Here is a 9,228-nt window from a genome sequence, read left to right as displayed (position 1 = left end):
AGTCAGATACACCCAAAGATATTCGCAAGATACATCCATTGACAACAGTGAGATACACCCATAGATATTATTCAGATACACCCAAAGATGTCAAAGAAGATACACCCATTGATTACAGTGAGATATACCCATAGATATTATTCAGATACATCCATATAGATATCAGACAGATATCATTCAACCATGCTTCAATATAAAGCCACATTACAAGGTTAAGCAGTTTACACCCCCGAATCTACGGAATAAACCCCCAAAAATCAACAAAAATAGCAGGAGAACTTAGAATAACAATGTAGAACGACGTAGAACTTAGAAGAACGACGTATAACTTAGAAGAACGACGTTTAACAAAGAAGCAAGAGTAATAGTAAACCCTAGAAGAACGACGTAGAAGAAAAGTAAAATATACAGTATTTTAATGGACTTACGTTGAGTATTCTTGGTTTGTTTTTTCTTCAGATTCTTCACAGAGAGGTTGATGGTGTTTTGATGCAGTTTTCGAACTACGATTTCTATATTTTGAAACTTGATTTTCGCTCGAAAATGAAAGGGTTTCGTTGTTTTGAAAGTGCCTTGAGAAATGGAAGAAGTGGAAGAAGTGGAAGAGTCTGCCATACGTAACCGTTCGAATGTTGAGCGCGTGATTTTGACGCGCCATCTTATCTCTCTTCATGCGCGTGATTCGTGTTTGGACTGGGCCAACTTGTTTGCTTGTAGGCTTGTATGTGTAGCAGGCCCGATATATTAATTATAGCTACTAACTTCTTTTATATCTATGGTTGTTTTTTTGTTTGTAATGCTAAAGAAAAAAAATAGTTAAAATTTGTTTTATTTAACATTCATTAATTGTTATAACAATTAATAAACATCAAATAAGATCATTTCTTGTTTTTTTACTATTTTTTTGTTACCAAATATTTTTGTTTCTTTATATATATATATATTATTGGACAGCTAAATTTTACCTTGATAATCCTCTTTATTATAGATTAATAAATTTTTTAGTGTACGTAAAGTAGATCCTCTAAATATATTTATTTTGTTTAAATAATTCTTAATATTTTCTTATATGTATATATTGATTGTACGTAAAAATATTTAAGTCATATATTATTATATATTTCCTGATACTAATTTTATATACATATATAGGCTATAATTATTCAATGATATTTTTTTTTCTTTTTATTAATATCATCGTATACGTAAATTTATAATCTTCATAAATCACGGTAATCTTTATTAATAACAGTAATCTTCATAAATTATTATTAAAGATATGACTTGTATACTAATTGATTGTATCTAGTAAAAAATTATACTAATTAATTATCACTTTTGAATAATAAAATAAATAATTTTAATTATATATGATTAGTGAATAATCTAATTAATATACAATAATTTCTTTTTAATAATGTCTTCAGGCAAATAATAGTATCATAAGAATAATAATTATTATTATGAAAAATATTATAATTGTGAAAGGTATCAAAGACTAGTATAGAGGTGTGTGAAGTAAAGTGATTAGAGTATAGAAAGAGTCATAGAAAGAGTACTAGAGAGTATAAAAGAGTATACCGAAAAGAGAAAAAATAATGGATTATTAGAAGTAATAAATCATTACAATAATATGAGGTAAGAGTGGTTATTTATACTTTAACAGCATATAACAAACTAAAGGCTAGCTCAACAAATCCTAACTACCTTGCCAACTCATCTAACAGATTCACTAACAACGCATAACAACTTCTAACCACATGGCTCAAACCTAAACCCATAGGGTACTACTACTCTCAATCCTTAACCACATGGCTCCTTCCTTGGACTAAAGAGAGGGATAACTACTGCAACCCTGAGCTTCAGTCTAAAGTTGAGGAAGGGTGCTTGGGAGAGTGGTTTAGTCAGGATGTTTACCAACTGGTCCTACGATGAGATATGAACTATATGTGCTTGTTGTTGTACAACTTGATTGCAGACAAAGTGTAAATTGATCTCGAAGTGTTTGGACCGATTGTGCAAAATCAGATTCTTTGTCATCAACGCGGTACTATAATTGTTGTAGAACAGTGTTGGCGGTGACTCTAAAGGTAAGTGCATCTCATGAAGTAGTTTCTGGAGTCAAATGGTGTTCGTCATAGCATTTGGCAGTGCTGTAAATTTGGCTTTTATACTAGATCTGGACATTGTGGCTTGTTTTCGACTAGACCATACAATTAATTAGCTTGGTGCCAAGAAAAATACAGTACCCTGAGACAAAGCTTCTATCATTGGCATAAATGGCCCAATCGGAATCACTAGACGCTAGTATCCTTAAACTATCACTTTAAGAATGTGAGGCCCGAATGCAAGTGTCGTTGCCAAATAGCGAAGGATCTGCTTGACGACTTTCCAATGCTGGTTAGTCAGGGAATGCATGTACTGTGTAACTTTGCCTACTGCGTACGCGATTTCTGACCTAGTGATGGTGGCATACTAGAGCCCACCTACCACAGACATATAGATATTAGGGTAGTCAAAAGGTGAACATGATGCAACAGTAAGCTTAGGGGTGTGGTGCGCGAAATTGTGATTCACTACACAACTTTGCACAACTAACCAGCAAGTGCACTGGGTCGTCCAAGTAATAAACCTTACGCGAGTAAGGGTTGATCCCACGGAGATTGTTGGTATGAAGCAAGCTATGGTCACTTTGTAAATCTTAGTCAGGCAGACTCAAATGGGTATAGTGATATACGAATAAAGCATAAAGATAAAGATAGAGGTACTTATGTAATTCATTGGTAGAAACTTCAGATAAGCGTATGAAGATGCCTTCCCTTCCGTCTCTCTGCTTTCCTACTGTCTTCATCCAATCCTTCTTACTCCTTTCCATGGCAAGCTTATGTAGGGTTTCACCGTTGTCAGTGGCTACCTCCCATCCTCTCAGTGAAAATGTTCCTATGCTCTGTCACAGCATATGGCTAATCAGCTGTCGGTTCTCGGTCAGGCCGGAATAGAATCCAGTGATTCTTTTGCGTCTGTCACTAACGCCCCGCTTGCTAGGAGTTTGAAGCACGTCACAGTCATTCAATCATTGAATCCTACTCAGAATACCACAGACAAGGTTAGACCTTCCGGATTCTCTTGAATGCCGCCATCAGTTCTCGCATATACCACGAAGACTCTGATCTCACGGAATGGCTGGCTCGTTTGTCAGGCGAGCACTCGGTTGTCAGGCGATCAACCATGCATCGTGTATCAGGAATCCAAGAGATAAACACTAGAGCCTTGTTTGCTTGTAGAACAGAAGTGGTTGTCAGTCACTTTGTTCATAGGTGAGAATGATGATGAGTGTCACGGATCATCACATTCATCATGTTGAAGAACAAGTGATATCTTGGACAAAGAACAAGCGGAATTGAATAGAAGAACAATAGTAATTGCGTTAATACTCGAGGTACAGCAGAGCTCCACACCTTAATCTATGGTGTGTAGAAACTCCACCGTTGAAAATACATAAGAACAAGAGTGATCATTGGTTTCGGCCCCAGAGAGGGAACCAGAAGAACCAAGATGACAATACAATAGTAAAAGGTCCTACTTATAGAAAACTAGTAGCCTAGGGTGTACAGAGATGAGTAAATGACATAAAAATCCACTTCCGGGCCCACTTGGTGTGTGTTTGGGCTGAGCAATGAAGCAATTTCGTGTAGAGACTCTTCTTGGAGTTAAACGCCAGCTTTTATGCCAGTTTGGGCGTTTAACTCCCATTTAGGTGCCAGTTCCGGCGTTTAACGCTGGAATTTCTGAGGGTGACTTTGAACGCCGGTTTGGGCCATCAAATCTTGGGCAAAGTATGGACTATCATATATTGCTGGAAAGCCCAGGATGTCTACTTTCCAACGCCGTTGAGAGCGCGCCAATTGGGCTTCTGTAGCTCCAGAAAACCCACTTCGAGTGCAGGGAGGTCAGAATCCAACAGCATCTGCAGTCCTTTTCAGTCTCTGAATCAGATTTTTGCTCTAGTCCCTCAATTTCAGCCAGAAAATACCTGAAATCACAGAAAAACACACAAACTCATAGTAAAGTCTAGAAAAGTAAATTTTAACTAAAAACTAATAAAAATATACTAAAAACTAACTAGATCATACTAAAAACATACTAAAAACAATGCCAAAAAGGGTACAAATTATCCGCTCATCACAACACCAAACTTAAATTGTTGCTTGTCCTCAAGCAACTGAAGATCAAATAAGATAAAAAGAAGAGAATATGCAATGAATTCCAAAAACATCTATGAAGATCAGTATTAATTAGATGAGCGGGGCTTTTAGCTTTTTGCCTCTGAACAGTTTTGGCATCTCACTCTATCCTTTGCAACTCAGAATGATTGGCTTCTTTAGGAACTCAGAATCCAGATAGTGTTATTGATTCTCCTAGTTAAGTATGATGATTCTTGAACACAGCTACTTTATGAGTCTTGGCCGTGGCCCAAAGCACTCTGTCTTCCAGTATTACCACCGGATACATACATGCCACAGACACATAATTGGGTGAACCTTTTCAGATTGTGACTCAGCTTTGCTAGAGTCCCCAATTAGAGGTGTCCAGGGTTCTTAAGCACACTCTTTTTGCCTTGGATCACAACTTTATTCTTTCTTTTTCTTTCTTTTTCTCTTTCTTCTTTTTCGGTTTTTTTTTTTTTTTTGTATTCACTGCTTTTTCTTGCTTCAAGAATCATTTTTATGATTTTTCAGATCCTCAGTAACATGTCTCCTTTTTCATCATTCTTTCAAGAGCCAACATTCATGAACCACAAATTCAAAAGACATATGCACTGTTTAAGCATACATTCAGAAGACAAAAGTAATGCCACCACATCAAAATAATTAAACTGCTATAAAATTCAAAATTCATGCAATTCTTTTTCTTTTTCAATTAAGAACATTTTTTTATTTAAGAAAGGTGATGGATTCATAGGACATTCATAACTTTAAGGCATAGACACTAAGACACTAATGATCACAAGACACAAACATAGATAAACATAAGCACTAAAATTCGAAAAACAGAAAATAAAGAACAAGGAGATTAAAGAACGGGTCCACCTTAGTGATGGCGGCTCTTTCTTCCTCTTGAAGATCCTATGGAGTGCTTGAGCTCCTCAATGTCTCTTCCTTGTCTTTGTTGCTCCTCTCTCATGATTCTTTGATCTTCTCTAATTTCATGGAGGATGATGGAGTGTTCTTGGTGCTCCACCCTTAGTTGTCCCATGTTGGAACTTAGTTCTCCTAGGGAGGTGTTCAGTTGCTCCCAATAGTTTTGTGGAGGAAAGTGCATCCCTTGGGGTATCTCAGGGATCTCATGATGAGTGGGGTCTCTTGTGTGCTCCATCCTTTTCTTAGTGATGGGCTTATCCTCATCAATGGGGATGTCTCCCTCTATGTCAACTCCAACTGAATAACAGAGGTGACAAATGAGATGAGGAAAGGCTAACCTTGCTAGGGTAGAGGACTTGTCCGCCACCTTATAGAGTTCTTGGGCTATAACCTCATGAACTTCCACTTCTTCTCCAATCATGATGCTATGAATCATGATGGCCCGGTCTAGAGTAACTTCGGACCTGGTTGCTAGTGGGAATGACTGAGCGTTGGATAAACTCCAACCATCCTCTAGCCACGGGCTTGAGGTCATGCCTTCTCAATTGAACCGGCTTACCTCTTGAATCTCTCTTCCATTGTGCGCCCTCTTCACATATGACTGTGAGGACTTGGTCCAACCTTTGATCAAAGTTGACCCTTCTAGTGTAAGGGTGTTCATCTCCTTGCATCATGGGCAAATTGAATGCCAACCTTACACTTTCCGGACTAAAATCCAAGTATTTCCCCCGAACCATAGTAAGATAATTCTTTGGGTCCGGGTTCACACTTTGATCATGGTTCTTGGTGATCCATGCATTGGCATAGAACTCTTGAACCATTAAGATTCCGACTTGTTGAATGGGGTTGGTAAGAATTTCCCAACCTCTTCTTCGGATCTCATGTCGGATTTCCGGATATTCACCCTTTTTGAGTGAAAAAGGGACCTCGGGGATCACCTTCTTCAAGGCCACAACTTCATAGAAGTGGTCTTGATGCACCCTTGAGATGAATCTTTCCATCTCCCATGACTCGGAGGTGGAAGCTTTTGCCTTCCCTTTCCTCTTTCTAGAGGTTTCTCCGGCCTTGGATGCCATAAATGGTTATGGAAAAACGAAAAAGCAACGCTTTTACCACACCAAACTTAAAAGGTTTGCTCGTCCTCGAGCAAAAGAAGAAAGAAGAGAGTAGAAGAAGAAGAAATGAGGAAGAAGGGAATGGCTTTTGTGTTCGGCCAAAGAGGGGGAGAAGTGGTGATTAGGTTGTGTGAAAATGAAGGGGTGAAGAAGGGTTTATATAGGAGAGGGGGGGTCATGGTTCGGCCATTGATGGGTGGGTTTGGGGGGGAAAGTGGTTCGAATTTGAATGGTGAGGTAGGTGGGGTTTTATGGAGGATGGGTGTGAGTGGTGAAGAGAAAGATGGGATTTGATAGGTGAAGGGTTTTTGGGGAAGAGGTGTTGAGGTGATTGGTGAATGGGTGAAGAAGAGAGAGAGAGTGGTGGGGTTGGTGGGGATCCTGTGGGGTCCACAGATCCTGTGGTGTCAAGGAAAAGTCATCCCTGCACCAAATGGCATTCAAAATCACGTTTTGAGCCATTTCTGGCGTTAAACGCCGGGCTGGTGCCCATTCCTGGCGTTTAACGCCAGGTTCTTGCCCTTTTCTGGCGTTTAACGCCAGTCTGGTGCCCCTTTCTGGCGTTAAACGCCCAGAATGGTGCCAGACTGGGCGTTAAATGCCCAACTGCTACTCTTACTGGCGTTTAAATGCCAGTAAGTTCTTCCTCCAGGGTGTGCTGTTTTTCTTCCTGTTTTTCATTCTATTTTTGCTTTTTCATTGATTTTGTGACTTCTCATGATCATCAACCTACAAAAAACATAAAATAACAAAAGAAAATAGATAACATATAACATTGGGTTGCCTCCCAACAAGCGCTTCTTTAATGTCAGTAGCTTGACAGATGGCTCTCATGGAGCCTCACATTTTCTCAGAGCAATGTTGGAACCTCCCAACACCAAACTTAGAGTTTGAATGTGGGGGTTCAACACCAAACTTAGAGTTTGGTTGTGGCCTCCCAACACCAAACTTAGAGTTTGACTGTGGGGGCTCTGTTTGACTCTGATTTGAGAGAAGCTCTTCATGCTTCCTCTCCATGGTGACAGAGGGATATCCTTGAGCCTTAAATGCAAAGGATTCTTCATTCATTTGAATGATCAGTTCGCCTCTATCAACATCAATCACAGCCTTTGCTGTGGCTAGGAAGGGTCTGCCAAGGATGATGGTTTCATCCATGCACTTCCCAGTCTCTAGGACTATGAAATCAGCAGGGATGTAATGGTTTTCAATCTTCACCAAAACATCCTCTACAAGTCCATGAGCTTGTTTTCTTGAGTTGTCTGCCATCTCTAATGAGATTCTTGCAGCTTGCACCTCAAAGATCCCTAGCTTCTCCATTACAGAGAGAGGCATGAGGTTTACACTTGACCCTAAGTCACACAGAGCCTTCTTGAAGGTTATGGTGCCTATGGTACAAGGTATTGAAAACTTCCCAGGATCTTGTCTCTTTTGAGGTAATTTCTGCCTAGACAAGTCATCCAGTTCTTTGGTGAGCAAAGGAGGTTCATTCTCCCAAGTCTCATTTCCAAATAACTTGTCATTTAGCTTCATGATTGCTCCAAGGTATTTAGCAACTTGCTCTTCAGTGACATACTCATCCTCTTCAGAGGAAGAATACTCATCAGAGCTCATGAAAGGCAGAAGTAAGTCCAATGGAATCTCTATGGTCTCATTTTGAGCCTCAGATTCCCATGGTTCCTCATTGGGGAACTCATTGGAGGCTAGTGCACGCCCACTGAGGTCTTCCTCAGTGGCGTTCACTTCCTCTCCTTCCTCTCCAAATTCGGCCATGTTGATGGCCTTGCACTCTCCTTTTGGATTTTCTTCTGTGTTGCTTGGGAGAGTACTAGGAGGGAGTTCAGTAACTTTCTTGCTCAGCTGTCCCACTTGTGCCTCCAAATTCCTAATGGAGGACCTTATTTCAGTCATGAAACTTTGAGTGGTTTTGATTAGATCAGAGACCATAGTTGCTAAGTCAGAGGGGTTCTGCTTAGAATTCTCTGTCTGTTGCTGAGAAGATGATGGAAAAGGCTTGCCATTGCTAAACCTGTTTCTTCCACCATTATTGTTGTTAAAACCTTGTTGAGGTCTTTCTTGATTCTTCCATGAGAAATTTGGGTGATTTCTCCATGAAGAATTATAGGTGTTTCCATAGGGTTCTCCTAGGTAATTCACCTCTTCCATTGAAGGGTTCTCAGGATCATAGGCTTCTTCTTTAGATGAAGCATCCTTAGTACTGCTTGGTGCACTTTGCATTCCAGACAGACTTTGAGAAATCAAATTGACTTGTTGAGTCAATATCTTGTTCTGAGCCAGAATGGCATTCAGAGCATCAATCTCAAGAACTCCTTTCTTCTGATTAGTCCCATTGTTAACAGGATTCCTTTCAGAAGTGTACATGAATTGGTTATTTGCAACCATTTCAATCAGCTCTTGAGCTTCTGTAGGCGTCTTCTTCAAATGAAGAGATCCTCCAGCAGAGCTATCCAAAGACATCTTGGATAGTTCAGAGAGACCATCATAGAAATACCTATGATGCTCCATTCAGAAAGCATGTCAGAAGGACATTTTCTTATCAATTGTTTGTATCTTTCCCAAGCTTCATAGAGGGATTCTCCATCCTTCTGTCTGAAGGTTTGGACTTCCACTCTAAGCTTACTCAATTTTTGAGGTGGAAAGAACTTTGCCAAGAAGGTATTGACTAGCTTTTCCCATGAGTCCAGGCTTTCTTTAGGTTGTGAGTCCAACCATGTCCTAGCTCTGTCTCTTACAGCAAAAGGGAATAGCATAAGTCTGTAGACCTCAGGGTCTACCCCATTAGTCTTGACAGTGTCACAGATTTGCAAGAATTCAGCTAAAAACTGATGAGGATCTTCCAATGGAAGTCCGTGAAACTTGCAATTCTGTTGCATTAGAGAAACTAATTGAGGCTTAAGCTCAAAGTTGTTTGCTCCAATGGCAGGGATAGAGATGCTTCTCCCATAGAAGTCGGG

General features: G+C 39.8%; 1 non-coding gene across 1 annotated transcript; it reads left to right on the top strand.

Moving 5' to 3' along the window:
- Positions 1-8,784: 8,784 nt before the first annotated feature.
- Positions 8,785-8,892, top strand: LOC130983351 (small nucleolar RNA R71). The gene has a single exon (XR_009087347.1). It is a non-coding gene; the product is annotated as a small nucleolar RNA R71 (small nucleolar RNA).
- The last annotated feature ends 336 nt before the right edge of the window (positions 8,893-9,228 follow it).

This window comes from Arachis stenosperma, chromosome 5 (genome assembly GCF_014773155.1).
Source record: "Arachis stenosperma cultivar V10309 chromosome 5, arast.V10309.gnm1.PFL2, whole genome shotgun sequence".
Taxonomy (NCBI): domain Eukaryota; kingdom Viridiplantae; phylum Streptophyta; class Magnoliopsida; order Fabales; family Fabaceae; genus Arachis; species Arachis stenosperma.
Note: the sequence above shows the minus strand (reverse complement) of the source record. Positions and strands in the feature narration are given on the sequence as shown.